A 19,804-nucleotide genomic window follows, 5' to 3' on the forward strand; every position below is an offset into this window, starting at 1 on the left:
CCCAACACTTCTTCAACGAGACATAATTAATATGAAAATTAATTATTCGGAGGCCTAAACGAAGGAATTTGGCTAAAATTTCGTGATCCCGAGTTTGTGCCTCGAGTCCAATTTCTCGGGCCGTTTCCAATCAACCTGCCAAATTTCGACCCATTTCGACACCGTCGCGACAAATGATAAAATTGCCCCTGGTACGGTTTTTCATAGTTAATTTTATGCCCAACACTTTTCAACCTGACAAAATTAATAAGGAATATAACTATTCGGAGGCCTGAACGTAAGAATTCGGCTAAAATCAGGTGATCCCGGGTCTGTATCCCGAGTCCAATTTCTCGGCCCATTTCCAATCAACCTGCCAAATTTCGGCCCATTACGACACCGTCACAACAATTGACAAAATTGCCACTGGTGCGAGTTTTCATTGTTAATTTTCTGTCCAACACATCTTAAACCTGATATATTTAATACGAAAATTAATTATCGGAGGCCTAAACGAAGGAATTTGGCTAAATCCCGTGATCCTGGGTCTTTGCCCCGAGTCCAATTTCTCGGGTCATTCCCAATCAACCTGCCAAATTTCGGCCCATTCTGTCATCGTCGCAACAAATGACAAAATTGCCCCTGGTACGATTTTGCTTTGTTAATTTTCTATCCAACACTTCTTCAACCTAACATAATTAATAAGGAAATTAATTATTTGGAGGCCTAAACGAAGGAATTTTGGCTAAATCCTGTGATCCCAGGTCTGTGCCCCGAGTCCAATTTCTCGGGTCATTTCCAATCAACCTGCCAAATTTCGGCCCATTTCGGCATCATCGCGACAAATGACAAAATTGCCCCTGGTGCGATTTTTCGTTGTTAATTTTCTGTCCAACACTTCTTCAATATAATAAATAAGGAATATAACTATTCGGAGGCCTGAAGGTAAGAAATTGGCTAAAATCAGGTGATCCCGGGTCTGTGCCCCAAGTCCAATTTCGCGGCCCGTTTCCAATCAACCTGCCAAATTTCGGCCCGTTTTGAGACCATCGCAACAAATGACAAAATTGCCCCTGGTGCGATTTTTCATTGTTAATTTTATGTCCAACTGTTCTCCAACTTGACATAATTAATAAGGAATATAACTATTTGGAGGCCTGAACAAAAGAATTTGGCTAAAATAAGGTGATCCTGGGTCTGTGCCCCGAGTCCAATTTCTCGGACCGTTTCCAATCATCCTGCCAAATTTGTGCCCATTCCGACACCGTCGTGAAAAGTGACAAAATTGCCCCTGGTGCGATTTTGCTTTGTTGTGCGATTTTTCTTTGTTAATTTTCTGTTCAACACTTCTTCAACCTGATATATTTAATACAAAAATTAATTATTGGAGGCCTAAACGAAGGAATTTGGCTAAATCCCGTGATCCCGGGACTGTTCCCGAGTCCAATTTCTCGAGCCGTTTTCAATCAACCTGCCAAATTTCAGCCCATTCCAACACCGTCGCGATAAATGACAAAATTACGCCGGGTGCGGTTATTCATTGTTAATTTTCTGTCCGACACTTCCTCAATCTGACATAACTAATAAAGAAATTAATTATTCGGAGGCCTAAACGGAGGAATTTAGTTAAAATCCTGGGATCCCGGGTCTTTGCCCCGAGTTCAATTTCTCGGGTCGTTTCAAATCACCCTGCCAAATTTCAACCCATTCCGATACCGTCGCGACAAATGACAAAATTGCCTCTGTTGCGGTGTTTCATTGTTAATTTTCTGTCCAACATTTCTTCAACCTGACATAATTAATACAAAAATTAATTATTTAGAGGCGTAAACGAAGGAATTTGGCTAAAATCCTGTGATTCCGGGTCTGTGCCCCGAGTCAAATTTCTCGAGTAGTTTCTAATCAACCTGCCAAATTTCGGCCTATTCCGACATCGTCGCGACAAATGAAAAAATTGCCCCAGGTACGATTTTGCTTTGTTAATTTTCTGTCCAACACTTCTTCAACTTGACATAATTAATAAGGAAATTAATTATTCGGAGGCCTAAACGAAGGAATTTGGCTAAAATCTCGTGATCCCGGGTCTGTGCCTCGAGTCCAATTTCTCGGGTCGTTTCCAATCAAACTGCCAAATTTTGGCCCATTCCGACACCGTCGTGACAAATGACAAAATTACCCCTGGTACGGTTTTTCTTTGTTAATTTTCTGTCCAACACTTCTTCAACTTGACATAATTAATAAGGAAATTAATTATTCGGAGGCCTAAACGAAGGAATTTGGCTAAAATCTCGTGATCCCGGGTCTGTGCCTCGAGTCCAATTTCTCGGGTCGTTTCCAATCAAACTGCCAAATTTTGGCCCATTCCGACACCGTCGTGACAAATGACAAAATTACCCCTGGTACGGTTTTTCTTTGTTAATTTTCTATCCAACACTTCTTCGACCTTACATAATTAACAAGGAAATTAATTATTCGGAGGCCTAAACCAAGGAATTTGGCTAAAATTCTATGATCTCGGGTCTGTGCCTCGAGTCCAATTTCTCGGGCCGTTTCCAATCGACCTGCAAAATTTCGATCCATTCCGACACCGTCACGACAAATGACAAAATTGCCCCTAGTGCAGTTTTTCATTATTGATTTTTTGCCCAACACTTCTTCAAACTGACATAATTAATACGAAAATTAATTATTTAGAGGCCTAAACGAAGGAATTTGGCTAAATCCCTTGATCCCGAGTCTATGGCCCGAGTCTAATTTCTCGGGCCGTTTTCCATTAACTTGCCGAATTTCAACCCATTCCGACACCGTCGCGACAAATGACAAATTTTCCCCTGGTACGGTTTTGCTTTGTTAATTTTCTGTCCATAACTTCTTCAATCTAACATAATTAATAAGGAAATTAATAGTTCGGAGGCCTAAACAAAGGAATTTGACCAAATCCTGTGATCCAGGGTCTGTGGTCTGAGTCCAATTTCTTGCGCCGTTTCCAATCAACCTGCCAAATTTCGGCCCATTTCGAAACCGTCGCGACAATAGACAAAAATTGCCCCTGGTGCGATTTTGCTTTGTTAATTTTCTGTCCAACACTTCTTCAACCTGACATAATTAATAAGTAATAAAATTATTTGGAGGCCTAAACGAAGGAATTTGGGTAAAATCTCGTTATCTTGGGACTGTGCCCCGAGTCCAATTTCTCAAATCAACCTGCCAAATTCCGACCCATTTTGACACCGTCCGACAAATGAAAAAATTGCCCCTGGTGTGGTTTTTCATTGTTAATATTCTGCCCAACACTTCTTCAACCAGACATAATTAATACGAAAATTAATTATTCAGAGGGCTAAACGGATGAATTTGGCTAAAATCCCGTGATCCCGGGTCTGTGCCCCGAGTCCAATTTCTCGGGCCATTACCAACCAATCTGCCAAATTTCGGCCCATTCCGACACCGTCGCAACAAATAACAAAATTACCCCTAATGCGGTTTTTCATTGTTAATTTTCTGTCCAACACTTCTTTAACCTGACATAATTAATAAGAAAATTAATTATTCGGAGGCCTAAACGAAGGAATTTGGCTAAAATTCCGTGATCCCGGGTCTGTGCCCCGAGTCTAATTTCTCGGGTCGTTTCCAATCAACCTTCCAAATTTCGGCCCATTCCAACACCGTCGCGACAAATGACAAAATTGCCCTTGGTGCGGTTTGGCTTTGTTAATTTTCTGTCCAACACTTCTTTAACCTGACATAATTAATGAAGAAATTAATTATTCGGAGGCCTAAACGAAGGAATTTAGCTAAAATCCTGTGATCCCAGGTTTGTGCCCCGAGTCCAATTTCTCGGGCCGTTTCAAATCAACCATCCAAATTTCGGTCAATTCCGACTCCGTCGTGACAAATGATGAAATTCCCCCTGGTGCGGTTTTTCATTGTTAATTTTTCTGTCCAACACTTCATCAACCTGACATAATTAATACAAAAATTAATTATTCAGAGGCCTAAACGAATGAATTTGGCTAAAATCCCGTGATCCTAGGTCTGTGCCCCAAGTTCAATTTCTCGAGCCATTTTAAATTAACCTACCCAATTTCAGCCCATTCTGACACCGTCGCGCAAATTACAAAATTATCCCATGTGCGATTTTTCTTTGTTAATTTTCTGTTCAACACTTCTTCAACCTGATATATTTAATACGAAAATTAATTATCGGAGGCCTAAACGAAGGAATTTGGCTAAATCTCGTGATCCCGGGACTGTGCCGGAGTCCAATTTCGCGGGCCATTTCCAATCAACCTGCCAAATTTCGCCCATTCTGACACCGTCACGACTAATGACAAAATTGCCCCTGGTGCGATTTTGGGTTGTTAATTTTCTGTCCAACACTTCTTGAACTTGACATAATTAATACGAAAATTAATTATTCAGAGGTCTAAACGAAAGAATTTGGCTAATTCCCGTGATCCTGGGTTTGTGCCCCGAGTCCAATTTCTCGGGGCGTTTTCAATCAACTTGCCAAATTTCAGCCCATTCCGACACCGTCGCGACAAATGACAAAATTACCCCTGGTGCGGTTATTCATTGTTAATTTTCTGTCCGACTCTTCTTCAATCTGACATATTAATAAGGAAATTAATTATTTGGAGGCCTAAACGAAGGAATTTGGCTAAAATCCCGTGATCCCGGGTCTTTGCCCCAAGTCCAATTTCTCGGGTAGTTTTCAATCAACCTGCCAAATTTCGGCCCATTCCGACACCATCGCGACAAATGAAAGAATTGCCCCTGGTGCGGTTTTTCATTGTTAATTTTCTGTCCAACACTTCTTCAACCCAACATAATTAATACGAAAATTAATTATTTAGAGACCTAAACAAAGGAATCTGGCTAAAATCCTGTGATCCCGGGTCTGTGCCCCGAGTCAAATTTCTCAGGTCGTTTCTAATCAACCTGCCAAATTTCGGCCCATTTCGACATCGTCGTGACAAATGACAAAATTGCCCCTGATACAGTTTTACTTTGTTAATTTTCTATCAAACACTTCTTCAACCTGACATAATTAATAAGGAAATTAATTATTCGGAGGCCTAAACGAAGGAATTTGGCTAAAATCTCGTGATCCCGGGTCTGTGCCCTGAGTCCAATTCCTCGGGTCGTTTCCAATCAACCTGCCAAATTTGAGCCCATTCCAAAACCGTCGCGACAAATGACATAATTGCCCCCGGTGCGGTTTTTCATTGTTAATTTTCTGCTCAACACTTCTTCAACCTGACATAATTAATAAGGAAATAAATTATTTGGAGGCCAAAACGAGGGAATTTCGCTAAAATCCTATGATCCTGGGTCTGTAACTCGAGTCCAATTTCTCGGGTTGTTTCTAATCGACCTGCCAAATTTTGGTCCGTTCCGACACCGTCACGACAAATGACAAAATAGCCACTGGTGCGATTTTTCATTGTTAATTTTCTGTCCAACACTTCTTCAAACTAACATAATTAATACGAAAATTAATTATTTAGAGGCCTAAAGGAAGGAATTTGGCTGAATCCCGTGATCCTGGGTCTATGCCCTGAGTCCAATTTCTCGGGCCGTTTTCTATTAACTTGCCGAATTTCGACCCATTTCGACACCGTCGCGACAAATGACAAAATTGCCCCTAGTGCGATTTTGCTTTGTCATTTTTCTGTCCAACACTTCTTCAACCTAACATAATTAATAAGGAAATCAATAATTCGGAGGCCTAAACAAAGAAATTTGGCTAAAATCCTGTGATCTAGGGTCTGTGGCCTGAGTCCAATTTCTCGAGCCGTTTCCAATCAACCTGCCAAATTTCGGCCCATTCCGACATCGTCGTGACAAATGACAAAATTGCCACTGGTGCGATTTTGCTTTGTTATTTTTCTGTCCAACACTTCTTCGACTTGACATAATTAATAAGTAATAAAATTATTCGGAGCCCTAAACGAAGGAATTTGGGTAAAATCTCATTATCCCGGAATTGTGCCCCGAGCCCAATTTCTCAAATCAACCTGCCAGATTTCGGCCCATTTCGACACCGTCGCGACAAATGAAAAAATTGCCCCTGGTGCAGTTTTTCATTGTTAATTTTCTACCCAACACTTCTTCAACCTGACATAATCAATACAAAAATTAATTATTCAGAGGCCTAAATGGATGAATTTGGCTAAAATCCCGTGATCCCGGGTCTGTGCCCGAGTCCAATTTCTCGGGCCATTTCCAATCAACCTGCCGAATTTCGTCCCATTCCGACACCGTCGCGACAAATAACAAAATTACCCCTGAAGCGGTTTTTCATTGTTAATTTTCTGTCCGACACTTCTTCAACCTGACGTAATTAATAAGTAATATAATTATTCGGAGGCCAAAATGAAGGAATTTGGCTTAATCCCGTGATCCCGGGTTTGTGCCCCGAGTCCAATTTCTCGGGCCGTTTTCAATCAACTTGCCGAATTTCAACCCATTCCTACAGCGTCGCGACAAAATACAAAATTGCCCCTGGTGCGGTTTTTCATTGTTAATTTTATTGTCCAACACTTCTTCAAACTGACATAATTAATAAGGAAATTAATTATTCGGAGGCCTAAACGAAGGAATTTGGCTAAAATCTTGTGATCCCGGGTCTATGCCCTGAGTCCAATTTCTTGAGCCGTTTTCAATCAACTTGCCAAATTTGAGCCCATTTCGAAACCGTCGCGACAAATGACATAATTGCCCCCGGTGCGGTATTTCAATTTTAATTTTCTGCCCAACACTTCTTCAACCTGACATAATTAATATGAAAATTAATTATTCAAAGGCCTAAACGGATGAATTTGGTAAAAATCCCGTGATCCCGGGTCTGTGCCCGAGTCCAATTTCTTGGGCCATTTCCAATCAATTTGCCAAATTTTGGCCCATTTCGACACCACCGCGACAAATAACAATATTACCCCTGATGCGGTTTTTCATTGTTAATTTCTATCCAACACTTCTCAACCTGATGTAATTAATAAGTAATATAATTATTCGGAGGCCTAAACGAAGGAATTTGGCTAAATCCCGTGATCCCAGGTCTGTGCCCCGAGTCCAATTTCTCGGGCCACTTCCAATCAACCTGCCAAATTTCGGCCCATTCCAACATTGTCGCAACAAATGACAAAATTGCCCCTGGTGCGGTTTTGCTTTGTAAATTTTCTGTCCAACACTTCTTTAACCTAACATAATTAATAAGGAAATTAATTATTCTGAGGCCTAAATGAAGGAATTTGGCTAAATCCCGTGATCCCAGGACTGTGCCTCGAGTCCAATTTATCGGGCCGTTTCCAATCAACCTGCCAAATTTCAGCCCATTCCGACACCGTCGCTACAAATGACAAAAATTGCCCCTGGTGCGGTTTGGCTTTCTTAATTTTCTGTCCAACACTTCTTTAACCTGACATAATTAATAAAAAAATTAATTATTCGGAGGCCTAAACGAAGGAATTTGGCTAAAATCCAGTGATCCCAGGTTTGTGCCCCGAGTCCAATTTCTCGAGCCGTCTCGAATCAACATTCCAAATTTCGGCCGATTCCGACACCGTCGCGACAAATGAAGAAATTCCCCTTGGTGCGATTTTTCATTGTTAATTTTCTATCCAACACTTCATCAACCTGACATAATTAATACGAAAATTAATTATTCAGAGGCCTACACAAAGGAATTTCGTTAAAATCCTATGATCCCGGGACTGTGCCTCGAGTTCAATTTCTCGTGCCATTTCCAATCAACCTGCCAAATTTCGGCCCATTCCAACACCGTCGCGATAAATGACAAAATTGCACCTTGTGCAGTTTTTCATTGTTAATTTTCGGTCCAACACTTCTGCAACCTGACATAATTAATACGAAAATTAATTATTTAGAGGCCTAAACGAAGGAATTTGGCTAAATCCCGTGATCCAAGGTCAGTGCCCCAAGTCCAATTTCTCAGACCATTTTCAATCAACCTGCTGAATTTCAGCCCAATCCGACACCTTCGCGACAATTGACAAAATTGCCCCTGGTGCGGTTTTGCTTTGTTAATTTTCTATCCAACACTTCCTCAACCTGACATAATTAATAAGGAAATTAATTATTCAAAGGCCTAAACGAAGGAATATGGCTAAAATTCCTTGATCCCGGGTCTGTGCCCCATGTCTAATTTCTTGGGTCGTTTCCAATCAACCTACCAAATTTCGGCCCATTCCGACACTGTCGTGACAAATGACAAAATTGCCCCTGGTACGATTTTGGTTTGTTAATTTTTTGTCCAACACTTCTTCAACCTAACATAATTTATAAGGAAATTAATTATTCGGAGGCCTACATGAAGGAATTTGGCTAAAATCCTATGATCTTGGGACTATGCCTCGAGTTCAATTTCTCGGGCCATTTCCAATCAACCTTCCAAATTTCGGCCGATTCCGACACCATCGCGACAAATGACAAAATTGATCCTTGTGCGGTTTTTCATTGTTAATTTTCTGTCCAACACTTCGTCAAGCTGACACAATTAATAGGAAAATTAATTATTTAGAGGCCTAAACGAAGGAATTTGGCTAAATCCCGTGATCCTGGGTCAGTGCCCCGAATCCAATTTCTCGGGCCGTTTTCAATCAACCTATCGAATTTTGGCCCATTTCGACACCGTCGCGACAACGGACAAAATTTCCCTTGGAGCGGTTTTGCTATGTTAATTTTCTATCCAACACTTCTTTTACCTGACATAATTAATAAGGAAATTAATAATCCGGAGGCCTAAACGAAGGAATTTGGCTAAAATCCCGTGATCCAGGGTCAATGGCCCGAGTCCAATTTCTCATGCCGTTTCCAATCTACCTGCCAAATTTCGGCCCATTCTGACACCGTCGTGACAAATGACAAAATTGCCCCCGGTGCAGTTTTGCTTTGTTAATTTCTGTCCAACACTTCTTCAACCTCACATAATTAATAAGGAAATTGATTATTCGGAGGCCTAAACGAAGGGATTTGGCTAAAATCCCGTGATCCAAGGTCTGTGGCCCGAGTCCAATTTCTCGGGCCATTTCCAATCAACCTACCAAATTTCGGCCCATTCAAACACCGTCGCGACAAATGACAAAATTGCCCTTGGTGCGGTTTTTCATTGTTAATTTTTTGTCCAACACTTCTTCAAACTGACATAATTAATACGAAAATTAATTATTTAAAGGCCTAAACGAAGGAATTCGGCAAAATCCCATGATCCCGGGTCTATGCCCCGAGTCCAATTTCTCGGGCCGTTTTCCATTAACTTTTCGAATTTCGACCCATTCCGACACCGTCACGACAAATGACAAAACTGCCCCCTGGTGCGGTTTTGCTTTGTTAATTTTCTGTCCAACACTTCTTCAACCTAACATAATTAATAAGGAAATTAATAATTCGGAGGCCTAAACAAAGGAATTTGGCTAAAATCCTGTGATCTAGGGTCTGTGGCCTGAGTCCAATTTCTCGGACCGTTTCCAAACAACCTGCAAAATTTCGGCCCATTCCGACACCATCGCAAGAAATGACAAAATTGCCCCTGGTGCGTTTTTGCTTTGTTAATTTTCTGTCCAACACTTCTTCAACCTGACATAATTAATAAGTAATATAATTATTCGGAGGCCTAAATGAAGGAATTTGGGTAAAATCTCGTGCTTCCGGAACTGTGCCCCGAGTCCAATTTCTCAAATCAACCTGCCAAATTTCGGCCCATTTCGACACCGTCGCGAAAAATGAAAAAATTGCCCCTGGTGCGATTTTTCATTGTTAATTTTCTGCCCAACACTTCTTCAACCTGACATAATTAATATGAAAATTAATTATTCAGAGGCCTAAACGAAAGAATTTGGCTAAATCCCATGATCTCGGGTCTATGCCCTGAGTCCAATTTCTCGAGCCGTTTTCAATCAACCTGCCAAATTTCAGTCCATTCCGACAGCGTCGCGACAAAATACAAAATTGCCCCTAGTGTGATTTTTCATTGTTAATTTTCTGTCCAACACTTCTTCAACCTGACATAATTAATAAGGAAATTAATTATTAGGAGGCCTAAATGAAGGAATTTGGCTAAAATCCCGTGATCCCGGGTCTATGCCCCGAGTCCAATTTCTTGAGCCATTTCCAATCAACCTGCCAAATTTGAGCCCATTCTGAAACCGCCGCGACAAATAATAAAATTGCCCCTGGTGCGATTTTTCTTTGTTAATTTTCTGTCCAACGCTTCTTCAACCTGATATATTTAAAACGAAAATTAATTATCGGAGGCCTAAACAAAGGAATTTGGCTAAATCCCGTGATCCTGGGTTCGTGCCCGAGTCCAATTTTTCGGGCCATTTCCAATCAACTTGCCAAATTTCGGCCCATTTCGACACTGTCGCGACAAATGACAAAATTACCCCTTGTGCGAATTTTCATTGTGAATTTTCTGTCCGACACTTCTTCAACCTGACGTAATTAATAAGTAATATAATTATTCGGAGGCCTAAACGAAGGAATTTGGCTAAAATCTCATCATCCCGGGACTGTGCCCTTAGTCCAATTTCTCGGGCCGTTTCCAATCAACTTGCCAAATTTCGGCCCATTTCGACACCGTCATGACAAATGACAAAATTGCCCTTGGTGCGGTTTCTCATAGCTAATTTTCTGTCCAACACTTCCTCAACCTGACATAATTAATAAGGAATATAGTTATTTGGAGGCCTAAACGAAGGAATTTGGCTAAATCCCGTGATCTCGGGTCTGTGCCCCAAGTCCAATTTCTCGAGCCATTTCTAATCGACCTGCCAAATTTTGGCCATTTCAACCCCATCGCAACAAATGAGGAAATTGCCCATGGTACGGTTTTTCTTTGTTAATTTTCTGTCCAACACTTCTCAACCTGACATAATTAATTAGGAAATTAAATATTTGGAGGCCTCAACGAAGGTATTTGGCTAAAATCCCGTGATCCCGAGTCTGTGCCCCAGTCCAATTTCTCGGGCCGTTTCAAACAGCCTATCAAATTTCGGCCCATTCCGACACCGTCACTAAAAATGACAAAATTGCCCAAGGTACGATTTTACGTTGTTAATTTTCTGTCCAACACTTCTTCAACCTAACATAATTAATATGAAAATTAATTATTCAGAGGCCTAAACAAAGGAATTTGGCTAAAATCCTATGATCCCGGGTCTGTGCCCCGAGTTCAATTTCTCGGGCCGTTTCCCATTAACCTGCCAAATTTCGGCCCATTACGACACCGTCGCGACAAATGACAAAATAGGCCCTAGTGCATTTTTGCTTTGCTAAGTTTCTATCCAACCAATGACAAAATTGCCCCTGCTGCGATTTTGCTTGGTTAATTTTCTGTCCAACACTTCTTCAACTTGACATAATTAATAAGGAAATTAAATATTCGGAGGCCTCAATGAAGGAATTTGGCTAAAATCCCGTGATCTCGGGTCAGCACCCCGAGTCCAATTTCTCGACCCGTTTCCAATCAACCTGCCAAATTTCGGCCAATTTCGACACCATTGCGACAAATGACAAAATTGCCCCTGGTGCGATTTTGCGTTGTTAATTTTCCGTCCAACATTTCTTCAACCTGACATAATTAATATGAAAATTAATTATTCGGAGGCTAAACGAAGGAATTTGGCTATAATCCCGTGATCCGGGTTTGTGCCCCTAGTCCAATTTCTCGGGCCGTTTCCAATCAACCTGCCAATTTTCGGCCCTTTCTGACACCATCGCGACAAATGACAAAATTGCCCTTGGGGCGGTTTTTCTTTGTTAATTTTATGTCCAACACTTCTTCATCCTGACATAATTAATGCGAAAATTAATTATTCTGAGGCCTAAACGAAGGAATTTGGCTAAATTTCGTGATCCCAGGTTTGAGCCTTGAGTCCAATTTCTCGGGCCGTTTCCAATCAACCTGCCAAATTTCGTCCCATTCTGTCACCGTCGCGACAAATGATAAAATCACCCCTGGTGTGATTTTTCATTGTTAATTCTCTATCCAACATTTCTTCAACCTGACATGATTAATCAGGAAATTAATTATTCGGAGGCATAAACGAAAGAATTTGGCTAAAATCCAATGATACCGGGTCTGTGCCCCGAGTCCAATTCTTTGCGCCGTTTCCAATCAACCTGCCAAATTTCGGCCCATTCCGACACCGTCGCGACAAATGACAAAATCGCCCCTGGTGCGATTTTGCGTCGTTCATTTTCTGTCCAACACTTCTTCAACCTAAAATAATTAATACGAAATTTATTATTCGGAGGCCTAAACGAAGGAATTTGGCTAAATCCCGTGATCCCGGGTCTGTGCCCCGAGTCCAATTTCTCGGCCCGTTTCCAATCAGCCTACTAAATTTCGGCCCATTCTGACACCATCGCGACAAATGACAAAATTAGCCCTGGCGCGATTTTCCTTTGTCAATATTCTGTCCAACACTTCTTCAACATGACATAATTAATAAGGAAATTAATTATTCGGAGGCCTAAATTTAGGAATTTTGCTAAAATCCCGTGATCCCAGGTCCGTAGCCCGAGTCTAATTTCTTCGGCCGTTTACAATCAACCTGCCAAATTTCGGCCCATTCCGACACCGTCGCGACAAATGGCAAAATTGCCCCTGATGCGATTTTGCATTGTTAATTTTCTATCCAACACTTCTTCAACGTGACATAATTAATACGAAATTAGTCAGAGGAAGGAATTTGGCTAAATCCCGTGATCCCGGGTCTGTGCCCCGAGTCCAATTTCTCGGGCCGTTTCCAATCAACCTACCAAATTTCAGCCCATTCCGACACCGTTGCGACAAATGACAAAATTAGCACTGGTGCGATTTTACTTTGTTAATATTCTGTCCAACACTTCTTCAACCTGACATAATTAATCAAGAAATTAATTATTCGCAGGCGTAAACGTAGGAATTTGGCTAACATCCCGTGATCCCGGGTTGGTAGACCGAGTTCAATTTCTCGGGCCATTTCCAATCAACCTACCAAATATCGTCCCATTCCGACACCGTCGCGACAAATGACAAAATTGTCCCCAGTGCGATTTTGTGTTGTTAATTTTCTGTCCAACACTTCTTCAACCTGACATAATAATACGAAAACTAATTATTCGGACACTTTTTCAACTTGACTTAATTAATAAGGACATTAATTATTCGGAGGCCCAAGTGAAGGAATTTGGGTAAAATCCCGTGATCTCGGGTCTGTGCCCCGAGTCCAATTTCTCAGGCCGTTTTCAATCAACCTGCCAAATTTCGGCCCATTCCGACACCATCGCAACAAATGACAAAATTGCCCCTGGTGCGGTTTTGCGTTGTTAATTTTCTGACCAACACTTCTTCAACCTGACATAATTAATACGAAAATTAATTATTCGGAGGCCTAAATGAAGGTATTTGGCTAAAATCCCGTAATCCCAGGTTTGTGCCCCGAATCCAATTTCTCGGGCATTTTCCAATCAACCTGCCGAATTTCGGACCATTCCGACACCGTAGCGACAAATGACAAAATTGCCCCTGGTGCGGTTTTTCATAGTTAATTTTCTGTCCAACACTTCTTTAGCCTAACATAATTAGTACACAAATTAATTATTCGGAGGCCTAAACGAAGGAATTTGACTAAATCCCGTGATCCCGGGTCTGTGCCCCGAGCCCAATTTCTTAGGCCGTTTCCAATCGTCCTACCAAATTTCGGCCCATTCCGACATCGTAGCGACAAATGACATAATTGCCCTTGGTGAGGTTTTTCATTGTTAATTTTCTGTCCAACACTTATTCAACCTGACATAATTAATAAGGAAATTAATTATTCGGAGGCCTAAATGAAGGAATTTGGCTGAAATCCCATGATCCAGGGTCTGTGCCCCGAGTCCAATTTCACGGGCCATTTCCAATCAACCTGCCAAATTCCGGCTCATTCCGACACCGTCGCGACAAATGACAAAATTGCCCCTGGTGCGGTTTTGCGTTGTTAATTTTCTGACCAACACTTTTTCAACCTGACATAATTAATACGAAAATTAATTATTCGGAGGCCTAAACAAAGGAATTTTTCTAAATCCCGTGATTTCGGGTCTGTACCCTAGTCCAATTTCTCGGGCCGTTTCCCATCAACCTGCCAAATTTCGGCCTATTCCGACACCGTCACGACAAATGAAAAAATTGCCCCCATTGCGTTTTATCATGGTTAATTTTCTGTCCAACACTTCTTCAACCTGACATAATTAATAAGGAATATAATTATTCGGAGGACTAAACGAAGGAATTTTGCTAAATCCCGTGATCCCGAGTTTGTGCCCCAAGTCCAATTCCTCGTGCCATTTCGAATAAACCTGTCGAATTTTGGCCAATTCCGACACCATCGCGACAAATGAAATAATTGCCCCTGTTGCGGTTTTTCATTGTTAATTTTCTATCCAACACTTCTTCAACCTGACATAATTAATAAGGAAATTAATTATTCGGAGGCCTCAACAAAGGAATTTGGCCAAAGTCCTATGACCCCGGGTCTGCGCCTTGAGTCCAATTTCTCGAGCCGTTTCCAATCAACCTGCCAAATTTCGGCCCATTTCGACAACGTCACGACAAATGACAAAATTGCCCCTTTATAGGTAATTTTCTGTCCAACACTTCTTCAACCTGACATAATTAATAAGGAAATTAATTATTCGGAGGCCCAAATGAAGGAATTTGGCTAAAATCTCGTGATCCCATGTCTGCGCCCCGAGTCCAATTTCTCGGGCCATTTCCAATTACTCTGCCAAATTTCGGCCCATTCCGACACTGTCGCGACAAATGACAAAATTGCCCCTGGTGCGATTCTGCATTGTTAATTTTCTGTCCAACACTTCTTCAACCTAACATAATTAATACGAAAATTAATTATTCGAAGGCCTAAACGAAGGAATTTTGCTAAATCCCGTGATCCCGGGTCTGCGCCTCGAGTCTAATTTCTCGGTTTGTTTCCAATCATCCTACCAAATTTCAGCCCACTCGGACACCATCGCGACAAATGACAAAATTGCCCCTGGTGCGGTTTTGTTTTGTTAATTTTCTATCCAACACTTCTTCAACCTGACATAGTTAATAAGAAAATTAATTATTTGAAGGCCTAAACGAACGAATTTGGCTAAAATCCTGTTATCCCAGGTCTATGCCCCGATTACAATTTCTCGGGCCGTTTCCAATTAATCTGTCAAATTTCGGCCCATTCCGACGCCGTCGCGACAAATGACAAAATTGCCACTGGTGCGGTTTTGCGTTGTTAATTTTTTGTCTAACACTTCTTCAACCTGACATAATTAATAAGGAAATTAATTATTCGGATGCTTAAACGATGGAATTTGACGAAAATCCCGTGATTACGGGTCTGTGCCCCGAGTCCAATTTCTCGGGCCTTTCCAATCAACCTGCCAAATTTCGGCCCATTTCAACACTGTCGTGACAAATGATAAAATTGCCCCTGGTGCGATTTTGCTTTGTTAATTTTATGTCCAACACATCTTCAACTTGACATAATTAGTAAGGAAATTAATTATTCGGAGGCCAAAACGAGGGAATTTGGCTAAAATCCCATTATCCCGAGTCTGCGCCCCGAGTCCAATTTCTCGGGCCGTTTCCAATCAACCTGCCAAATTTCTGTGCATTCCGATACCGTCGTGACAAATGACAAAATTACCCCGGTGGGGTTTTGTGTTGTTAATTTTCTGTCCAACACGTCTTCAACCTGACATAATTAATATGAAAATTAATTATTTGGAGACCTAAAAGAAGGAATTTGGCTAAAATCCCATGATTCCGAGTCTGTGCCCCGAGTCCAATTCCTCAAGCCGTTTCCAATCAACCTGCCAAATTTCGGCCCATTCCGACACCATCGCGACAAATGACAAAATTGCCCCTGGTGCGGTTTTGCGTTGTTAATTTTTTGTCAACACTTCTTCAACCTGACATAATTAATACGAAAATTAATTATTCGAAGGCCTAAATGAAAGAATTTGGCTAAATCCCGTGATCCGGGGGCTATGCCCCGAGTCCAATTTCTCGGGCTGTTTCCAATCAACCTGTAAAATTTCGGCCCAATCCGACACCGTCATGACAAATAACAAAATTACCCCTTGTGCGGTTTCGCTTTATTAATTTTCTATCCAACACTTCTTCAACCTGACATAATTAATAATGAAATTAATTATTCGGAGGCCTAAACGAAGGAATTTGACTAAAATCCCGTGTTCCCGAGTCTGTGCCCCGAGTCCAATTTCTCGGGCCGTTTCCAATCAACCTGCCAAATTTCAGCCCATTCCGACACCGTCACGAGAAATTACAAAATTGCCCCTGGTACGATTTTTCATTGTTAATTTTCTGTCCAACACTTCTTCAACCTGACTTAATTAATAAGGAAATTATTTATTCGGAGGCCTAAATGAAGGAATTTGGCTAAAATCCCGTGATCTCGGGTCTGTGCCTCGAGTGCAATTTCTCGGGCCATTTTCAATCAACCTGCCAAATTTCGGCCTATTCCGACATCGTCGCGACAAATGACAAAATTGCCCCTGGTACGATTTTGCGTTGTTAATTTTCTGTCCAACACTTCTTCAACCTGACATAATTAATACAAAAATTAATTATTCGGAGGCCTAAATGATGGAAATTGGCTAAAATCCCATAATCCCAGGACTGTGCCCCAAATCCAATTTCTCGGGTCGTTTCCAATCAACCTGCCAAATTTCGGACCATTCCGGCACCGTAGCGACAAATGACAAAATTGCCGCTGGTGCGGTTTTTCATAGTTAATTTTTCGTCCAACACTTCTTCAACCTGACATAATTAGTACACAAATTAATTATTCGAAGGCCTAAACGAAGGAATTTGGCTAAATCTTGGGATCCCAGGTCTGTGCCCCGAGTCCAATTTCTCAGGCCGTTGCCAATCGTCCGGGCAAATTTCGTCCCATTCCGACACCGTAGCAACAAATGACAAAGTTGCCTCTGGTGAGGTTTTTCATTGTTAATTTTCTGTCCAACACTTCTTCAACCTAACATAATAAATAAGGAAAATAATTATTCGAAGGCCTAAATGAAGGAATTTGGCTGAAATCCCGTGATCCAGGGTCTGTGCCCCGAGTCCAATTTCTCAGGCCATTTCCAATCAACCTGCCAAATTTCGGCCCATTCCGACACCGTCGCGACAAATGACAAAATTGCCCCAGGTTCGGTTTTGAGTTATTAATTTTCTGTCCAACACTTCTTCAGCCTGAAATAATTAATACGAAAATTAATTATTTGGAGGCCAAAACAAAGGAATTTTTCTAAATCCCGTGATTTCAGGTCTTGCCGTGAGTCCAATTTCTCGGGCCGTTTGCAATCAACCCGCCAAATTTCGGCGCACTCCGACACCGTCGCAACGAATGATAAAATTGCCCCTGGTGCGGTTTTGCTTTGTTAATTTTCTTTCCAACACTTCTTCAACCTAAAATAATTAATAAGGAAATTAATTATTCGGAGGCCTAAAGGAAGGAATTTGGCTAAAATCCTGTGATCCCGAGTCTGTTCCCGGAATCCAATTTCTCGGACCGTTTCCAATCAACCTGCCAAATTTCGGCCCATTCCGACACCGTCACGACAAATGAAAAAATTGCCCATGGTGCGGTTTTCCGTTGTTAATTTTCTGTCCAACACTTCTTCAACCTGACATAATTAATACGAAACTTAATTATTCGATGTCCTAAACGAAGGAATTTGGCAAAATCCCGTGATCCCGGGTCCGTTTCCCAGGTACAATTTTTCGGGTCGTTTCCAATCACCCTGTCTAATTTCGGCCCATTCTGAGACCATCGTGACAAATGACAAAATTGCCTCTTGTACGATTTTGCTTTGTTCGTTTTCCGTCCAACACTTCTTCAACCCTTCATAATTAATATGAAAATTAATTATTCGGAGGCCTAAACGAAGGAATTTAGCTAAAATCCCATGATCCCGAGTCTGTGCCCCGAGGCCAATTTCTCAGGTCGTTTCCAATCAACCCGCCAAATTACGGTCCATTCCGACACCGTCACGACAAATGAAAAAATTACCCTCGGTGCGGTATTGCGTTGTTAATTTTCTATCCAACGCGTCTTCAACTTGATGTAATTAATACGAAAATTATTTAATCGGTGGCCTAAACGTAGGAATTTGACTAGAATCCCGTGATCCCAGGTCTGTGCCACGAGTCCAATTTTTCGTGCCGTTTCAAATCAACTTACCAAAATTCGGTCAATTCCGACACCGTCGCGACAAATGACAAAATTGCCCCTGGTGCGGTTTTGCTTTGTTAATTTTCTGTCCAACACTTCTTCAACCTGACATAATTAATACAAAAAATTGCCCCTGGTGCGGTTTTGCTTTGTTAATTTTCTGTCCAACACTTCTTCAACCTGACATAATTAATACAAAAACTAATTATTCGGAGGCCTGAATGAAGAAATTTGGCAAAAATCCTGTGATCCCGGGTCTGTGCCCCAAATCCTATTTCTTGAGCTGTTTCCAGTCAACCTGCCAAATTTCGACCCATCCCGACACCGTCGCGACAAATGACAAAATTGCCCCTGGTGGGGTTTTGCGTTGTTAATTTTCTGTCCAACACTTCTTCAACCTGACATACTTAATATGAAAATTAATTATTCAATGGCCTAAACGAAGGAATTTGGCTAAATCCCGTGATCCCGGGTCTGTGACCTAAGTCCAATTTTTCAGGCCGTTTCCAATCACCCTGCATAATTTTGGCCCATTCCGACATCGTCGCGATAAATGAGAAAATTACCCCTGGTGCGATTTTTCTTTGTCAATTTTCTGTCCAACACTTCTTCAACCTGACATAATTAATAAGAAAATTAATTTTTCAGAGGCCTAAACGAAGAAATTTTTTTAAATCCCATGATCCCGGGTCTGTGCCTCGAGTCCATTTCTCAGGTCGTTTCCAATCAACCTGCCAAATTTCGTCCCATTTCGACACTGTCGCGATAAATGACAAAATTGCCCCAGGTGGGGTTTTTCATTGTTAATTTTCTATCCAACACTTCTTCAACCTGACATAACTAATAAGGAAATTAATTATTCGGAGGCCTAAACGAAAGAATTTGGCTAAAATCCAGTTATCCTAGGTTTGTGCCCCGAGTCCAATTTTTCGGGCCGTTTCCAATGATCCTACCAAATTTCGGTCCATTCCGACACCGTCGCGACAAATGACAAAATTGCCCCTAGTGCAGTATTGCGTTGTTAATTTTCTATCCAACACGTCTTCAACCTGATGTAATTAATACGAAAATTAATTACTCGGCGACCTAAACGAAGGAATTTTGCTAAATCCCGTGATCCTGGGTCTGTGCCCCTAGTCCAATTTCTCGGACCGTTTTCAATCAACCTGCCAAATTTCGGCCCAATTCGACACCATCACGAAAAATGACAAAATTACCCCTGGTCCGGTTTTGCTTTGTTAATTTTTTGTCCAACACTTCTTCAACCTGACATAATTAATAAGGACATTAATTATTCGGAGGCCTAAACAAAGGAATTTGGCTAAAGTCCCGAGATCCCAGGTCTGTGCTCTAAGTCCAATTTCTTAGACCGTTTTCCATCAACCTGCCAAATTTCTGCCCATTCGACACCGTCGCGACAAATGTTAAAATTGTCCCCGGTGCGGTTTATCATTGTTAATTTTCTTTCCAATACTTCTTCAACCTGACATAATTAGTAAAGAAATTAATAATTCGGAGGCCTCAACAATGGAATTTGGCTAAAATCCCGTGATATTGGGTCTGTGCCCCGAGTC

The sequence above is a fragment of the Olea europaea genome, unplaced genomic scaffold (genome assembly GCF_002742605.1).
Source record: "Olea europaea var. sylvestris unplaced genomic scaffold, O_europaea_v1 scaffold111, whole genome shotgun sequence".
Lineage (NCBI taxonomy): Eukaryota > Viridiplantae > Streptophyta > Magnoliopsida > Lamiales > Oleaceae > Olea > Olea europaea.